Raw genomic sequence first — 18461 nt, 5'->3', positions numbered from 1 at the left:
AACAGACATGACATTTCACCGCTGAACATCCTGGACATTGCAGCGGAGCAACGAAAAGACCCATGGATCGCCATGATATTCGACTTTTTGTCAAACCCTCCGGCAACATCGGCGCCTCGAGCGTTACGCCGACAGGCACAGCATTTCACAATCTGGGACGGACTTTTATACCGCCGCACATACCACAATGACGGCCGCAAATGGCTCTTAGTAGTGCCTCGCCACTTACGACAAGAGTTCTGCTCCGCTTTTCATTCTGACCCGCAGTGTGGTCACGGCGGAGTGTCAAAAACTTACACACGGATTCGCCTACAATATTATTGGCGAGGGATGTACACCTTCGACCACAAATACGTACGCTCCTGCGTTGCCTGCCAGCGACGCAAATGTGTCCCGCATCTCTCCACCGCACCTCTCCCACCACTTCCCTGCCCAGCTCAGCCATTTGACCGTGTCGCCATTGATATATACGGGCCTCTTCCATCTACTGGCGCTGGCAACCGATGGATTGTTGTCGCCGTGGATCATTTGACACGGTATGCTGAAACCGCTGCCTTGCCTGCCGCATCAGCAAAAGACATCGCCTCTTTCATTCTAAACAACTTCGTTCTCCGCCATGGCACACCTCGTGAACTGTTGAGCGATCGGGGCCGCGTATTCCTCTCGGATGTCCTGTAGTCACTCGTATCTGAATGCCAAATTATTCACCGCACTACTACTGCTTATCATCCACAGACCAATGGCTTAACAGAACGATTCAACAGAACTCTTGGTGACATGCTATCAATGTATGTTGCGTCTGACCACTCCAACTGGGATCTTGTACTTCCGTTCGTCACTTACGCATATAACACTGCCTCTCAAGCCACTACCGGATTCTCAGCATTCTTTCTGCTTTAGGGCCGCCATCCCTCCAGCACCATTGATACGGTTCTCCCGTACCGGCCGGACCCTGCTGAATGCTCACCTGTTTCTGCGGCTGCTCAGCACGCCGAGAAATGCCGACAACTGGCCCGTTATTTGACTTCTGCTCAACAGTGCCGCCAAAAAGAACGCCATGACCTCAATCTTCCCCCTCACCCCTTTCCCGTCGACTCATTCATGTGGCTTTGGGTCCCGCCTGTTGCTGCTCCTGGCCTTTCGTCCATGCTCCTCCCGAAGTACCACGGGCCCTACCGCGTGGTTGCACAAACATCACCAGTGAACTACGTGGTCAAACCCGTATCGCGATCTTCCGATCTGCGCCGTCGGGGGCGAGAGACTGCACATTGACCGGCTGAAGCAGTATTACGATCCGCCCACGTCTTCCTTGGTCGCCAGGATTGCTACTCCGGGGGTGCTTGTGACGAAGAAGATCGGCAGGCTGAAAAGCCCCGTTGCCATCGAATGGCACGTACCCAGTTCGTTCGCTGGCTGCGCCCTACCTACTGGTGCTGAGTTTGTCGCTGCTGCTCTACGAGCCGAATAAACCCCCTTTACAGCATATACAACTTGTAAGCGCAATTGAGCGATAACTTGTAACCAATGTGGGGTCTTTGCCCTGTCTAAGAATCGGAACGACCAGGGCTTCTTTCCATGCGGTAGGGAGGTATCCCACAGCCCATATGGCGTTAAAAAGTGCTAGCAGAGTAATTTGAGTATCACAGGTGAGGTGTTTAATCATGTCGTGCATGATCCTATCCGGTCCAGGTGTGGAGCTCTGACATGCTGTCAGGGAGGCTCTCAACTCGGTGATTTTAAAAGGCGCGTTGAAGGGTTCATTCTGTCTATATTTGCGGTCGATAGCCTTGCGGTCTGCTACTTGTTTGTGTTTTAGAAATGCCTTGGAGTAATGATTAGAACTGGAAACGTGCTGGAAGTGTTCGCCAAGGGCGTCTGCTTGGTCTTCCAAGCGGCTTGCTTCACCGTTTACTAGGGGCAACAGATGAATTTCTTGCCCCTTAAGCCTTGTCAGCCCATCCCACACTTTAGATTCTTGAGTATACGAATTTATACCAGAGAAAAACCTCTGTCAGCTTGCCCTCTTTGCCAGTCGTCGCGTCCTTCTTCCATGTGATTTAACCTGTTTAAATTCTATTAGATTCTCTGCTGTAGGACTTTCGCGTAGTTTGCTCCAAGCTTTATTTTGCCTCTTCCGCACCTGTCTACAATCGTCATTCCACCAGGGGACCCGTCTTTAGGATGAAGTGCCTCTTCACATCACATCACTTTATTACCTTAAAGACCCCGGTTAGGGGGTATTACATAATGGGTGGGTTTACAAATCAAGGTTACAGAGAGTGATCTTCATGAGAAACAAATGTAGTTAAGTTGTCCGCAAAAGTTGATGAACACGTGATGGCTGCAATGTTCCGGGGAAGGCCATTCCAGTCCACTGCTGTGCGAAGAAAAAATGAGGCTGCAAAAGTAGTGGTGCGAGCGCGTGCGCGTGCGTTTGAGTAAGGATGGGACGTACGGGGGGATATGCGCGCCGGTGGGATGATATACGGTGCTTGATGGAGCGGACTGTGGAATAATTTGTGGAACAAACAAAGACTGGCGATGTGGCGACGCACAGAAAGATTAGCAAGATCAGTTTTACGTTTTAGGGATGATATGCTTATGTCGTATGAATATGAAGAATGGATGAACCTAGTGGCACGATTTTGTACAGATTCTAGTTCATTTCTTAAGTATGCCTGGTGCGGGCTCCAGATGGGCGCTGCATATTCTAGTTTCGATCTGATGAGTGATTTGTACGCGAGAAGTTTTATGTCTGATGGTGCGTGACGCAAATGACGCTTTAAAAAACCGAGGGATCTGTTCGCGGATGATATGATATTGCTGATGTGTGCGTTCCATGAAAGGTCAGAGGATAAGGTGACGCCTAGATATTTGTATGTTTGAACTGTTTCGACAGTGGAGTGGGAGATTATGTATGAGAATGATAGGGGATTGAGTTCGCGATGAAAGGAAACGAGCTTGCATTTAGTAGGATTAAGCTTCATTAACCAAAGATCACACCACTGTTGTACAAGGTTAAGGTCATGTTGGAGTGCAGTTTGATCAGAAATCTTTGTAATTGTGCGATAGATGACACAGTCGTCGGCAAATAAATGGATATGGGAGGATATATGTACAAGCAGGTCGTTAATATATATGAGGAATAAGAGGGGTGCGAGTACAGATCCTTGGGGGACGCCGGATGTTACAGGGAGGGAGCTGGAGCGGCTACTTTTAATTGAAACAAACTGGGAGCGTTTGTTGAGAAATGCTACGATCCATGCGAAAACGTTAGGGTGCAAATTCAGCTGGGAGAGTTTTAGTATAAGGCGTTTGTGTGATACTGTATCGAATGCTTTTGCGAAGTCGAGAAAGATTGCATCGGTCTGAAGGTTGAGGTCGAGATTAGAGTGTAGATCATGAAGAAATATGGCAAGTTGGGTTTCAGAAGATAAAGATTTACGGAATCCGTGCTGGGAAGGATGAAAAAAATTGTTAGTGTCAAAGAAGTGCATAATGTGAGAGTATATGACGTGTTCCATAATTTTACATGGGACGCTTGTTAGAGAAATGGGGCGGTAATTTAGCGGGGATTTGTGATTTGTGGATTGTGGACTGGAATGACCTTGCCCTCTTTCCAGTCGTCTGGTAAGGTTCCTATTTCAAGTGAAAGTGAGAAGAGCATCGAAAAATACACTGCTATTATTTCTTTAGTATATTTAACAGTTTTGAGTTAATATCGTCGACACCAGCCGATGATGAAAGTTTTAATTTGTCATTGAGTGATGAAATACCAGCGACAAAAATTTCAACAGGGGCCATCATTGGCAGTGTCGCAGTAGGTGGCGTAGGAAGAGGCAAGTCGGCTTCTTCAGTGAATACGGATGAGAACGCGATGTTAAATGTGTCAGCACAAACTGCGTCGCTCATCATGTCGTCTTTATCGCTTGTAAGTGTGACGTCATGTGTTTGTTGCGGGTTTATGACTTCCCAAAATTTTCTAGGCTTAGTTTTTAGAATTTTAGCTAAGTCGTTATGATGAAATGTTTCTTGAGCTTTCCGAATTGCAGTGTAATAAGCGTCTTCCGCAGTATAGTACCTGTCCCATGCGCTCGGACTTCCATCACATTTCGCAGTACGAAAAGGCGCTTTTTCTTATTTTCTAGTCTTATTAAATTTTTACAGAACCATGATTTATTTTTATTGGCAAGAAAGCTCGCCGTGGGGATGAATTTATTAGTCAGGTCAGTAATTTTGTCTTTAATCACTAGCCAGTTATCATTGAGGAAACGGGAAAAGAAATTGGATTGAAAAACAGGCAGGAAATCTCGTAATTCGTTATTAATTGCTTCATAGTTAGCTTTTTCGTACAAGTGAATTGTTTTCTAATATTTGGGGTTTTACGTGCCAAAACCACTTTCTGATTATGAGGCACGCCGTAGTGGAGGACTCCGGAAATTTTGACCACCTGGGGTTCTTTAACGTGCACCTAAATCTAAGCACACGGGTGTTTTCGCATTTCGCCCCCATCGAAATGCGGCCGCCGTGGCCGGGATTCGATCCCGCGACCTCGTGCTCAGCAGTGAATTGTTTTGCGGAAGACGGGACGTGTTTTGGGGACGAAGTTAAAAGTGGTATGAATGACTTTGTGATCGCTGATTTCTCGTAAATATGCGATAGATTTTAAGCTTTCGGGGTTATTCGTTAGTACAAGGTCTAGAATGTTTGAGGATTCACAAGTGACGCGCGTCGGTTCTGTTACTTGCTGGATGAGGTCAAAGTTGAGACAAACATTGATAAATTCGCTTGCTTCGGCATTTCCTGAAGTTGGTGAAGCCTGATTGAGCAAATTAATGCTAGGGAAGTTGAACTCTCCATAAAGGAGAATGTGTGCATTGGGGTGTTTTTTAGTAAGCTGGGATAATATTTCATGAAGTTCGAGGGCGAAATCTGGATCAGTTCGAGGGGGCCTGTAGCATACCCCAAGTATTATTGCTTCGGGAGGGGCACGACACATTACCCATAGCGATTCCAGTTGTGAAGATGTACTGATTAGATAGCATGGTAGTTCTTTGTTAGTGGCGATGAGTACGCCCCCGGCACGTGCATTTTTGCGGTCGTGGCGAAAAATGTTAAAGTTCGGCAAGTCAGCCAGTGCCTCCGTATCTTAAATGTCGTCATTGAGCCATGTTTCTGTTAGTATCAGTATATTACTGCCGGTTGATTGTACTAGATTAGACAGGAGCACGCGTTTGGGAAGAAAACTACGTTTGTTAGTATAAAGTACAGAAAATGAAAGATTCGCTCCTGCGCATTTATGGTGCTGATGGCGTGGTTGCTGACGGCGACATGATCCCTACGATACGGCTTTGACAATTCCTGGTGCAGTGTCAAAGATATATCGCTGGGCTCCAATATGCAATGTTTTGTAACGTAATGAAAATGGTACGGATTTGCTCCTAGCAAAGGCAATGAGCTGTTTTCGGGCGGTTCGAACTGAACGCGTGAAGTCTTCTCCAATGCTGAAATTTGTGCCTTTTAGTTTTGAACCGTTTGAGAGGATAGATTCTTTAGTTTTAAAGGATGAAAGCTTCACTATGATGGGTCGTTTGCGGTTAGTGTTGTAACGCCCTAGTCGATGTGCTCGCTCTATATCTTTGGGCTCGACTATAAGACCAAAGCGTTCAAGACAGTGGCTTATGATTATTTGCTCCGATTGAACGTATGTTTCATTCAGGTTAGTGTCAGGAAAACTATAGAATAATAAATTGTTGCGCCGGGAACGGTTCTCGAGGTCGTCAAGGCGCTCTTCAATATCGCACATACGATGGGTTAGTTGACCGGTCTTAGTGCTAATGGCGTCAACTTCTGTTCGGAGAGCTAAAAGATTTTTGCAGAGATTTTCTATGTCTGTGAGGCGGGTGCTTAGATTAGCAATAGTGCAGTTTGTGCCTGTTAGCTGGGTTTTGAGGCTCTGCATCTCGGATATTAGTGTGGCCCGGCCAGTAGACAATTTTTTTAGTTCGTCGAGGACGGCTTTTTCAGGACCGAGGTTTGTCTCTATGTCCCCTGATAGCAGTAGCAGGGCGCGTATGACTTCTATACATTCAGAAATAAGTAAAATGCAGCACTGTGGGCTTGGCAGCTGCACCAAAAAGTAATCACTTGATTTCTTAGAAGGAGCTTGATACCAACTACTAACCTGCATGATCAGGATGAACTGATTAGCGGTCTGTGTGGTGGCACAGCCGCGAAGCCCACAGTGCGCGGTGGACGGTGGTTGCAGCTTTATAGGTTGCGCATATGATGTTGTCGACGGCGATACGGTAGCTGGATTGGTTTCGATGATCCACAGCGGGGTTGGAGGCGCTGCCAAACGTCCTGAAGCATGGGCGACCGGGAGGAGGCAGACGCTGGGTTCGCTTCCGTTGGCAGCAGGCACGAAGTTTCCCGAAGTGGCAGAAGAGGCTGCCAAGAAGGCAGACATGAGCAGGTCGACGATGATGCGGGCGAAAAGCTGCATGATCAGGATGAACTGGTTAGCGGTCTGTGTGGTGGCACAGCCGCGTAGCCCACCTGAGGAATGGACTTTTCATAGGCGTCAATGATAAAAGCAGTGAAGTATTAAACAGCATGATCTATAGTAAAATTATCTATAAAACCCCGTGATATGTGGGTGGCTTCCCTAAAACGTTCCCAGTCAGCTGAGGCCAGTTTCCAGCGGGGGAAGTGTGGATGCAAGTCATGTTTGTTTACGAAGTTCAGCGTTACTGGGAAGTGATCACTTCCGAATGGGTTTTTAATTACATACCATTCTAAATCAGGAAAGATGCAAGCGGAGCCGATCGCCAAGCCTATTGATGAGTACGAGTAATGATGTGGATTACAATACGTTGGTTCTTTCTTGTTAAAGAGACACGCACCGGAGGTTAAAAGGAAATTTTCAATGAGTCGACCTCTCGCGTCGCATCGCGAGTCTCCCCACATTGTGTTGTGAGCGTTAAAATCTCCCACGAGAATATAAGGCTCGGGAAGCTGGTCAATGAGGTTGTAAAGGTCTGTTTTTTCGAGACGCTGGTTCGGTGGTATATAAGTGGAACACACAGTTACGATTTCATTAAAAAGGATGGCCAGAACTGACACTGCCTCAAGGGGCGCGTTAATGGCGACGGGCAGGCAAGCTATTGCCTTGTCGGCTATTATTGCTAGACCGCCGGAGGCATTAGCCTCCTCACGGTCTTTGCGGAAGATGGTGTAGCTTCGAAGAAAATTAGTATGGGTAATTTTGAGGTGAACACACAGCACACACAGCAGCTTGGAATACACAGCACACACACAGCAGCTTGGAGTTGTGTTTGTGTATTATTTCTCTAATGTCGTCGAGGTTATGGAGAAGTCCTCTAACATTCCATAGTAGTATTTGTGTATCCATTATGCTATATGTGTTGGGTGCTGAGTGTTTACGAGACGAGGATTTCCTCACGGGCATTTTTCAGGCGCCGTGACAGGAGTTTTGTCTCTTTTGGAGCGATCGAGAGTGCCTCGACGCTCCTTAGGCGCTGGTGGCGCCGTCTTGCTGGTGGTTGTGTCCATCGCCTCTTGCGATGCGCTGAACGTGCTAGCGCTAGCCCCAATAGGCCTCGGTACGTTGGGCGAGGCCTTTTGTGGCACCTTCCCGGAGGTAGATGGCCCCTTCTGCTGGGTTGGCGTAGCAGCGCTAGCTGCAGCCGCCGAGGGGGCGGATGGCGTTTCTGCCGCCTCACTGAGTGTGAGTTGGACCTCCCCCGGAGGCCGTTGTGGCGCTGCCCCCTGACGCGCCACTTCGGCAAATGGGTTCTTGGGAAGGTAGGATACCCGCCTGCGTGCCTCCTTGAGATTTATATTTTCCTTTACATTTATCGTCACAATTTCTTTTTCTTTTTTCCAGGATCGGCACGACCGCGAGTATGCGGCGTGCTCCCCTTCACAGTTTACACAATGGAGGCTGTTGTCGCAAGCTTCAGACGTATGTTCATGGGCACTGCGCTTCGCACAGGTCTGACGGCCTCGGCAGCTCTGCAAGCTGTGGCCGAAACGTTGGCATTTGAAACATCTGAGCGGATTGGACCCATATGGCCTAACGCGGAGCTTGATGTACCCTGCCTCTATTGACTCGGGCAGGACACTTAATCCGAAGGTTATTATCAGGTGCTTGGTTTGGATTTCTTTGCAATCTCGCCTCATCTTAATTCTTTTTACGTTGATTACATTCTGTTCACTGAAGCCCTCCAAGAGTTCAGCCTCAGTGAGCTCCAGCAAGTCATCGTCTGACACAACGCCGCGGGTGGTGTTCATAGTACGGTGCGGGGTTACTGTTAGTTGGGTCTCCCCAAATGACATTAGTTTCGGCAGTTTCTCGTATTGCTTCTTATCGCGGAGCTCCAGGAGGAAATCACCGCTTGCTATGCTGGTCGCCTTATAACCGGCTCCAACAACATCAGTCAAAGTCTTCGATACAAGGAAAGGTGACATTGTGCGCACTGGTTTATCGGGTTTTGCGAGTGAACTACATGGAAACGTGGAAAGTTGTGTGGTCTTGCCGTCCGAAAAACAGAAAAACTTTATCGGTGCGCCCTCTTTTCTGAGGGCGATGAGGGAGTTGAGGAAAGGAGCTATCCATAAAGATATGTGATATTTCGGCAGTAACGCCAGACACCCGCCGTAGAGTCCTACAAGCGGACGCTGCAGGACCTGTGAAACACGGCCTGCAAACGCCAGCTGTACATTACCACTATAACCAAATATCAAATAACCTAGGTTGGCTATTCAGGCAAGGTTAACTGTTGCTGCCTGGAAAAATTGGAAGTAAAGGGGAAGCCAGAAGAAGACAGGAAAGGTGGAAAGTAAAGTAAAAGACGAAAGTTGTAGGGAGAGAGAGACAGGAAAAGGTAACTACCGATTTCCCCCGGATGGGTCAGTCCGGGGGTGCCGTCTACGTGAAGCAGAGACCAAAGAGGTGTGTTGCCTCCGCCGGGGGGCCTTAAAGGTCCGAACACGCAGCATCCGCTCAACCTCCAGGATCCCCCTTTCCCCGGACACGGCTAAGCCGCGCACGGTTATACGCGGGAGGGCCCCCATATGCTCGGGTACGTGGTGTCGCAACACACCAAACGCCTGCTGACGCAGACGCCCCTGCGGGGAACTTTATAATGTAAAACATTTATGAAATAATTTTTATAGTTGAATAAGACGTTTGAGTGAGACTTTAGACGAATATCCTTCAACCGTAGCCCGTGAAATCAGTTGTTCACCTAACAACAGGGTTCCTTTTGTGAGGACGGGTGAAGGGAATTTCAATATACACTTGCTTCCTCCATGCATCCCTTGCGGTAATAAATCATGAAGCTCTTCAAATAAGGATGGGAAACGACCCAGTGCAAGGAATGTTTCAGAATTTCATCTTAAATATTGAATCTTTAATCGCTCAAACTAGAAGTGACACACGGAACACATCATACGGCATCCTAAGCCACCTGTAGCCTTGAACTTCACGACATGCGATCAAATCTGCTTAAGAGCATTCTGCGTAGCCGGAATTTCCATCATGAACAAGAGATCCGTATGGAGCTTAAATTTCATTTTCTTTTACTGAGGTCAGGGATTTGCTTCTTTCCTGATTGCGATAGCGTGTTTTACAACAACGGAAAGAGCGAATTTCGTGGATCTTTAGTGGTAACTCTAGCCATGGTCGGGTGCCGGAATGACAAGTGTAGCAGTTTAAACAACTAGCAGTTGCGCACTCTTTATTATTATTGGACGCTTTGTTTATCCTATTGTAACGCACTGCAAGACTTTGCACTAATAACCGCATGTAATCACTCACAAAACAAGGATAATGCATCGTTCGCTTACACGTCCTTCACCTACTAAGTGATGCTGAACGTTATTGAACTGCGCAAAGTCTGGAGTAGAAGCTGCTTTAACAATTCCTTTTTTTAAGCACACAACGACGTAATCATCACAAAAAGAAATTCAGGCCATGCAGTTTCCTACTTGAAGTAATTAGGCGGGGTGAGACAACTGCGCACAAATCCATTGAATTTGTCGCAAGGAGCGTCCACGAGTGTCCCTCTCGACATGGTTGCGATTGTCACAGCGATGGTAGGTAGGTGGGCTTTCCCTTTAGCTAGAATAGCACGCCCGACCTATTCGTCGCGTAAGTTGCCCACGCACGACCACGGACAGATTTGCAGAATGGCTGTGTGGGGAGGCAGAGCGGTTTGGAGGACGGAGCGGCGTCGTTGTGCATCGAGGGAAAGTTTAAATACGTGCACGGCGAGTTAGGACTCCACACCTGAGTTTTGCTAATGAACCAGTACGCGCTGGAAGTCCACGAAGATCTTCAGCATGATGATGGTAATAATTTCAATTTATCCGCGCAAGGGCCAGAAATGCCCAAAGAGCACCAAGGCTATGATAAGAAACCGCCATTACTAAACGAATAATGATCATCGAGAAGTGGATGAAACACGGCTGTATGGAGGCCTAAAAATATTGTTTGGAAAGAGCTTAAATATATTCTTAATGAAACAGGACAATGATACATGACATATGCTATGGAAAAACGGTGTACTATGAAGAGGCCAGTCAGTCAGTCAGTCAGTGAACTTTGTTATAGTCCTAGGGAGCGACTCCGAAACCCCGCCAGGAGGGAGGAGCCGCCACCGACTGCTCCCACGTCGGGACGGGCAGGCCGTGCCTGAACGCCGCGCCGCGAACCCTCTGGACCGCCTGTAGCTGAGCGGCGAGGTTGGAGCGCTTGAGCGCCTCCTCCCACTTCCGTGGTGAGATGATCGTGGTCCTGTAGCGAGGCACATGGGCAGATCATGTGTTGTAAAGTGCAGTAGGCATCTCCACAATCCGGACAATCGGGCTCGAACGAGTCTGCGTACCTGCTGATCCTGGCTTGGCTGGGATAGGACCCGGCCTGCAGCATGCGAAAGGTGGAAGACTGAGGCCTGGAGAGCTATGCGTGGGGCGGGGGATAGACCCTCCTGCCGAGCTGATAGTGCTTTATAATCTCGTTGAACGTGTGGAGTGAGTCCTTGTGGAGCCGCGTGTCCGCGCTCGCGAGCGGCGTTTCCCCGGCGTGGTATGCGATCGTGTTCCTGTATATGGCCCCGCAGGGAATAGATTTGCGCATAACTTTTCTGGCGCCGCTCGCACCAGTATTCGCCTAGCGCTATCACGTGGTAAAAAATGACGTCAAATGTTCAACTGCATCGTTGCGAAGCCAACTTTACGGGCGCCACGCCGACTCGTTTCCGTCAGTGCCATCGAAATTGCAATCAGCCGACCAGCGAGCGCGCCTTGCATCGAGCAGCTTCGGGTTGCAAGTAGGGTATTCGATGATATTAAATTAATGACTTTGGTGAAGTGGTACAACACACATCATTTTGACATTTGTATTCCAGTATGACGGGGTACAGCGCAACAAACTGCACAAGCTGCATGGAAGGTGACAAAGTTTTTTACGCGGTGCCGTGCGGACCGACAAAACCAGCCGGCTACGAAAGGGACCAGGATATGCGGGGTGCGGTCGCCTTGTTTACAGAGGTTGTAGAGATGCGCGACTCTCACGCATCCCCTAATATGTTTTTTTCTCGCATAGCTCCCGTCTACTGTAATCTGGCTTCGCCACGTGGCTTTACTGCGCCGGTCGGTATTCATGCAGGGTAGTACGAGAGATGGCGTGAGAGTTGCTCTGCTAACGCCACCTAACAGTGGGTTACTTGGGCGCAAAAAGGAGAAGGCTCTTCCTCTTTGGCTCGGGTTCGGCAAGCGGCGCGGACGTCCTGCGCGTGCGCCGATCCATGCTTCTGCTAGACCGTCTCACGAGGCCTACCCAGAAATGGACGAACACGATTGTTCGAACACGCGACCGTTCGCGTGACCGTACGCGCGAACGACCAGGCGTTGGTGTCCAGCATGGGGTGGACATATTTGCTCGTTATCCGGTCGCGGTGAGCCGGACTTCCTCGATTTGTCGCGCGCCCATCGGCATGTTTTGTGGATATCAACTCGGTTAGCAGGCATTAGTCTACGAAAGGTGCAATGAATGCCCTTGTGATTGTTTGCGCTACTGTGTTGCCGTTGCTTTGTCCCAAGAGCACGGGTGAGAACCCCACAAGGTGAGTTCGGTTTGTTTAAACTAAAGCAGCATTTTATCGAGTAACACTCCTGTACACACTCAAATGCGTGCACCTGCCATGAGAGGTTGTTCGCTTGTGCAATTTTTGGTGTATATGTGCAGCGCAGCACAGTCGCGGCACAAAGAATGAACGACACACCTGTGTCGCGCTGCACATACACGCCAAGAACGTTAACTTGCCAACGCCCAATTAACTGTGTTGCATGTGCGATTGTTCTGACTATGCGGCTCTAGAACAGTGTGTTCAAAACGGAGTAAATGCTAGCGGATACAATTGCCCGCTGCACCCAGGTTTTTCTTTTCTCTGTCTTTTTTATTTTTTGTTGGCATTATGATATGTCATGCAAGGTCGATTGATGTACTGGTGTTCATTGTTTTGTTGTAAGCGAAAACATCGCGCGCTTCCGCTGATGAAACAGCTGCGATAGCTTCAGCATTTGCCACCCGCAATACGTTGCTTGTTCGAATAGCCTTAGTCGACGTGAGGGATGTAAAAGTCTTTTTGTACGTCTAATAAGCGTTGTGTTGTGTAAATTAACCTGAGTAGTATGAAGGGATAAAAAAATTTGTTGTCATATTACAGTCTGCAGTGTGTGAACAATTAATTTGCAAGTTTACCATCATATGTAATTGGTGCAATAAAAATAGCCTCTTGTTACTCTTAATAACTTGTTGACTTTCCATTGGCTTTGCGTTCTGCTCCCATGGCTCCAAGAACTAGCACTCATCCCGTGCTGCCACCAGCCATTGCTAATCCATTCCCCTGTACGAAATAAATTTGATCTAGAAGCTCGTGCCTCTTGAATTTTTTTTCCACTTGCAGATTTGCTGCTATGAAGCAGCTGTTTGCGGTATGAATCCTAAGAATAAACTACGCATGAAATGTGCGCACGTGAACATTTGAAATGCGTCTAAATATATGTGTCTGTACGGCATATACCGAAAACGTGTAGCTGCTGTGAACGACGGTTAGCCATGAATGATTCGCACAGTTAACGGTCACTGACATAGCTGCAGGCACGATAGTTCTCTTGGCGACGATCATTACTCGTCTGGTTTCCGCAGCCAAAATGTGCTCACGTAATTGCCCGCCAGACGTGCGTGAAGTTTTCTATAAGCATCCTTAAACCATTTCTTGCCTTCCGGCCTCCGCTAGAAAACTTCATATTCATGCTCAAAATCATTGCAGCGCTTTTTGTTGCAAGGTAATGCGCGTTTGAAAACGAACTTTTGAACTGTTCGAGCCACGGGCGCAGTCAGGGTTTTATTTTGAGGGATCGAGGGGTGTGCTACTCCCTATATGCACGTTCGTGCGTCTGTATATGTGCGTCTATATACGTACATACAAAACTCAACATTTCGGGGGGTTGGCACTCCTCCGGCTGCGCCAATCGTTCGAGCGTAGCCTACATTAAATAGTGTCATCTTGCTCAGCGCTTGCGAAGAATTGCCGCTTGCAGCACGCGACCAGCAACAAAAAAGCCAATGGAGCACCGCGCGGCATTTGCCTCCTGCGAGCGCGAGGAGTGGCTTCCCTGCAGAGCTAGAAAATAATAATAATAATAATAATAATAATAATAATAATAATAATAATAATAATAATAATAATAATAATGCCTTTATTTTCCATCCCAAGGATGTGGGAGGGGGAGGGAAAAAGCTAGATATCCAGCTTGACGGGCTCTCGCCTTCCCGATACAATATGTGATGTTTAGAAAAAAATGCAAACAGCACAAGCATATGAGTACAGACAAAAAGGAATATCACAATGCACAAAGAAATGAAAATTTTTACAAAAATGTACAATTCCAAAAAACAAAGCGATGTGCATAATATCATGTCGTACATTTCAAGCAGAAAGTGCCGCCGTTTCGCGTATAACTGAAACAAAATGACGCAAATCTTTTGGCCGGGTGCATTGGAGATTTAAATTATAATGTTGGCGCAGGTTTAAGAGATGTGGAAGAGTGTTTCTGAGCATATGTTGTCCGTAACCTGTTCCGAATGAATTTATGTACCAAACATCGGTGTTTCTGGCTGCGTACGTGAAATTTCTTTTCTGCAGTAATGCCAGTTGTGCAATGAACGAGACGTTATTTTTGACCTCGGTAATGTATTTAGAGATTAGGCGGTATGCTACAGATCATGAATCGGCATTATCTTGTCTTTCATAAAGAGCGGTTTAGATGGGTGGTCATATGCTACATTGTATATTATTCTGAGCATTCTTTTCTGCTGAACGTGTAACGTGTAACGGCGGACTTATGCGCAAGTCTGCTCCCTGCGCGAGCATATACAGAGTCGCTAGTAGCTGAGTACACGCGCGCGGCCGTGTGCCAGCTCGTTCGCGTGTGAACGACGGGGGCGACCCGAGGCCCCATGTGGACCGGGAATCAAGTGCGCACATGGGGGGCGGGGCGCCTGCCGGAAAGCAGGGCGGCCGCCTACCTCGAGGCGAAACCCGTGGCGAACGCTCTGGCCGCCGCCCGGGAATCCGTGTAGACTTGCGGTCTGCTCCCGTCCCGGAGGGCGAGAGCCACCGGGACCTGTTCCTTAACCGCCGCCGCGTCGGTGCGGGTACGAGGCCAGCACCGACGCGGCGTTAAGGAGGTTCACCCGGTGATCTACCACGGTCGCCACGAACCGGTCGGACGAACGGTATTGGGCGGCGCTGAGGAACGCGACCGATCGTGAATCGATGTGGCGACTGATCCGAGAAGTGCGGCCTCCGTGGCCCGGCGCCTGCCTACATTGTGGTTTGTGTGCACGTTGCGCGGGAACGGCGAGACCGTGACGGCCTCCAGCGTCCTCGCGTCGAGCGCGCACCGCCTTTACTTGACAGCAGCGGGGTTGCTGCCCAGCGCCTCCAGGATCCACCTCCCCGTAGGCAAGGAAGAGAGCCTGACAAACTTGGCCGTCTGCTGTGCCTCGACAACCTCGTCGAGGGTTTTGTGGACTCCCAGATGCATGAGCTTATCCGTGCTGACGCCCATGACCTTTTTGATGCTCTTGCGTATCAGCGCTTCGAGCCTTGCCCTCTCGTATCCGTGCCAGTGATGCGCGGCGGTCACGTACGTGATGTGACTCATTAGTAAGGCGTGGTACAACCTGAGGAGTTTGTCTGCCCCCAGCCCTCCGCGACTGTTAGAGACCCTCGTGATGAGCCTGGCCATTTGTTCATTTTGGTGGCGATACGAGCGATCGCGTGTTCGTTACTACAGTATCCCTCTATCAGCATAACGAGCACGCGGATGATTTCCACCCTGGGAATGACCTGGCCGATGGCCGTACGAATGGCGATGTCGACCTTCCCGAGGGGGACCTACACTTTGGGGATGTGCCTCCTCCTTATCGGTCAATACATAAGCAGTCCGGACTTAGACGGGGCGAGCCGGAGCCCCATGCCTGCCAAGAATTCCTCCGTGCAGCTCAGGGCCGTCTGCAGCGATTCCTGGACGCTGCCTTCACTGCTGCCGCCGTACCACACCGTGATGTCGTCGGCATAAAGAGCGTGATGAACACCGTCAACCTCGGAGAGACGAGCGGAGAGGCCTTGTATGGCGACGCTGAAGAGAAGCGGCGAGATGACCGACCCCTAAAGAATGCCCCTCTCTTCCAGCTCCAATGGATCAGACTTTACCTCGCTCACCTTGAGAATGGCTCGCCTGCCCCGAAGGAACGAACTGAGGAACACGTGAAACTTTGACCCAAGGCTGATGTCCGAAATGGAATCGAGGACGCGTCTATGCGAAATGTTGTTGAACGCCTTTTCGAGATCCAGCGCTGGAATACCGATGACGTCTCTGGTGTCCCTATCGATTATGTGGTGTTTAATGAGTTTCATAACGTCCTGAGTTGACGGATGGGCGAAAGCCCACCATGTCGTAGGGGAAGAGTTCGCGTTCCTCGATGTAGCTAGATATGTGGTTGTGAATGACATGTTCCGCGACCTTTCTCACGCGCGAAATGAGCGAGGTTGGTGGCAGGTTGTTTAGGCTGGGTGTCCAACCTTGCTTTGGAATGAGAACAACCGACGCGAGCTTCCAATCGTCCAGGACGTCCGGCCCCGGGGCCCATCAGCCGTTAAGGCTAAAAAGGGATTCCCTGACCTCGTTTTTAGAGAAAGGAGCGTCCAGGTCCTCCCTCAGGAGGCCCCGGTAATCCGCGTCGGGGGTAATCCGCGTCGCATGAGGGGCCCTTGGGTAAGTACCTGTCGGCCAACGACGGGTTGAAATATGTCGCTACATATAGCACTACTGCCTCACCAAGGTCCTTACGCACAAGGGCCCGGAGGCACGTGCCATACAGGGTGCTAATATCGCAGCATCAGCCTCTTGCGAGATGATGTCCTACGGATATCATGGGCTTATAACGCGCAATAAATGGACATCTTGTAGAAAAATAATAAAAGTGATTTATGATAAAAAACTGGTTCTCGTCCAACAAACATCACTGGATGAAGGGGAATGCGGCGTCGCTATGCCATAAGAAAGTGCGTTTTTCGTTCAGCTTCCCCGTCCCGACACTCCACCGAAACGTGGAGAAGAGTCAGCCTTCCACCACAAGTACCACAGAAGGAAAGTTCACTTTCAGTCAGTAGGTAAGAATGAGCACCGAATGCGTGCCCAATTCTCCCAGTCGACAGAACATGACATCAATTGGTCGGGATTTTGCTAGTGAAAGCCAATTTTGTACGTGCGGCTTAACTAAATGAAGTTTATTAGAAGTTTCACGGTCCCAGATGGATTGCCAAAAGTTTCTCAGCGTTCTGCGCAAGACGGGCTTCAAGTCTGTCTGAGTGAAAGCTATGGTAGTGTCACAGGCTCTCATTATTATGAATGTAGCTAGTTCGTCTGGAAGCACATTGCCCACTATGCCTCTGTGGCCTGGCAGCCAAATATACTACATGTTGGTTAGATGCGTACAGATGCATGAATACGGGTAAATGACTACTGGATTTTTATGTTTTCGTAAAAACACTAACGCTCTTACTACGCACAGAGAATCTATAACTGACAGCTTTTGGTAGTTTTAATGCCTTTATGTGTTTTAAAGCCGAGAGTAATCCATAAGCTTCTGCCGTAAGGAGGAGGAAATAACTTTAATGAGTCCTGAGGAACCCCTCCCCAACCACTCTTTGTTTTGTGGTCAGCAGGGTTCGTGGGCCGCACCCGCGTTGGGATGGGAAGCCTGTGAGCCCTCTGGACGGCCCGGAGCTGGGTCTGGTGGTCGTCGCTTCGCAGGGCGTCCACCCAGTCTTCTCCTTTACTGAACACGGTGCCGCTTAACGCGGAGCATTGCCAGAGCATGTGCGCTAGCGAGCAGTACGATTCGCCACAATCCGGACATTGCGGCTCTACTTCTGGTGAATAAAGGCTTAGTCTGCCTCTCGAGGGGAACGACCCTATCTGAAGCATTCTGAATATACATGACTGTGGTTGAGTGAGCTTAGCGTGGGGGAGCGGGAAGGTCCTCCTCGACAGCGGATAGTGCGTTGTTATTTCGTTGAAGGTAGGCAGTGAAGGTGAGCTGTATAGGATTTGTTCTGAATGCGCCTGTGGCCAAACGAATACCTTAATGGTAAACGGGGTCAAAATCTTAAATGCACTGGGAGCAGCAGTTTGATACACCGCAGAACCATAGTCCAGGAATGACCGTATGAGTCTCCTGTACAGGTTAATTAAGTAGCACCTGTCACTGCCCCATGTCGTGTGGACAGAATCTTAAGAATGTTCATTGCTTTCAAACATATCGCTTTCAGGTACTTCATATGTGGAATGAATGCAACTTTGAAGTCAAGTATGACACAAAGAAATTTGTGCTGTGTGTTCAAAGCTAAGCGCCGACGATGTATCTGGATACTAGACTCTGGGCAAGGCCTCTCTTCCTTGCAAAGAGGACACAGGAGTTTTTCTGGGGATTCAGTTTGAAGCCGTTCTGATTTGCCCATTCTAAGACTTTGTTCAGACCAAACTGAACGTGTCACTTGCTGATTGCGATGTTACACGACTTAAATACACTTTGTACATTACCGACAAATGCTGAATAAATCATGCTTTGTGGAATACGCGAACATAAGGAATTTATTTTAACAATAAAAGGGTACAGCTGCGTACGCCACCCTGCAGTACACCAATTTCTTGTGCAAATGACCTAGATAGAGCATTACCAATCCTAACACGGAATTTACTGTGTGGCATCATCATCATCAGCCTGGTTACGCCCACTGCAGGGCAAAGGCCTCTCCCATACTTCTCCAACAACCCCGGTCATGTACTAATTGTGGCCA

The sequence above is a fragment of the Dermacentor variabilis genome, chromosome 7 (assembly GCF_050947875.1).
Source record: "Dermacentor variabilis isolate Ectoservices chromosome 7, ASM5094787v1, whole genome shotgun sequence".
Classification (NCBI taxonomy): domain Eukaryota; kingdom Metazoa; phylum Arthropoda; class Arachnida; order Ixodida; family Ixodidae; genus Dermacentor; species Dermacentor variabilis.
Note: the sequence above shows the minus strand (reverse complement) of the source record.